We start from the raw sequence: 958 nt of genomic DNA on the forward strand, positions 1-958 counted from the left end.
TCTGGCTCCAGAGTGTTTCTGAGGTGTTTAGGGCCAAATGCAAGAACCTCAGTTTGTCTGGATTTAAATGAAGGAAATTCCAGATCATCCAGCAGTGTTTCCTCTACATTCATTTAGGAGTGGTGGGCTGGACTGACTGGGGGCAGCAGGATCCAAACAGGGACAGCAGGACCCAAACTGGGGCAGCAGGACCGACACAGGGGCAGCAGGATAGACACGGGGGCAGCAGGACCGACACGGGGGCAGCAGGACCGACTGGGGGGGCAGCAGGGAGGACACAGGGGCAGCAGGACCCACACGGGGGCAGCAGGACCCACACGGGGGCAGCAGGACCCACATGGGGGCCGCAGGACCCACACGGGGGCCGCAGGACCCACACGGGCGCAGCAGGACCCACACGGGGGCAGCAGAACCGACACAGGGGCAGCAGGACCGACGCTGAGGCAGCAGGACCGACATGGGGGCAGCAGGACCGACGGGGGGCAGCGGAACCCACACGGGGGGCTGCGGGATCCACACGTGGTTCACTCTGGGGTCAAGTTAAACTTTTGTTTCTGTCTCGTCTTCCTGTTTCTGTTGTTTTCTTTGTCACTTCCTGTTGTCATCTCCTCTTCCTGATTGGTGGCTCCGCCCTAATTGTGTCCAGCTGCTCCCCATTAGCTCACCTGTGTATTTAATGTGTGAGTCTCCCTTTGTCCTGTTTGGCCAGTGGGTCATGTTCCTGCACCGTTCCTGTGCCGTCTACACCGTCCAGAGCTCCAAGCTCAGTGCTCCTGAGTTCTGCTCCTTCTATTTGATGCTTTGTTCTCCAGCTTCACTGTGAGTTCTTTGTTTGTTTTTTCTGTCCAGTGACCTGAAGAGGTTTTCTAGATCTGCTGAGGTTTTGTCGTATTTGACATTTCTGTTCACTTCCACTGTTGAGTCCTGCATCTGGACCCTGAACCTGAGTCCTGTCACA

The sequence above is a fragment of the Stegastes partitus genome, unplaced genomic scaffold, assembly GCF_000690725.1.
Source record: "Stegastes partitus isolate 25-593 unplaced genomic scaffold, Stegastes_partitus-1.0.2 Scaffold726, whole genome shotgun sequence".
Taxonomy (NCBI): domain Eukaryota; kingdom Metazoa; phylum Chordata; class Actinopteri; family Pomacentridae; genus Stegastes; species Stegastes partitus.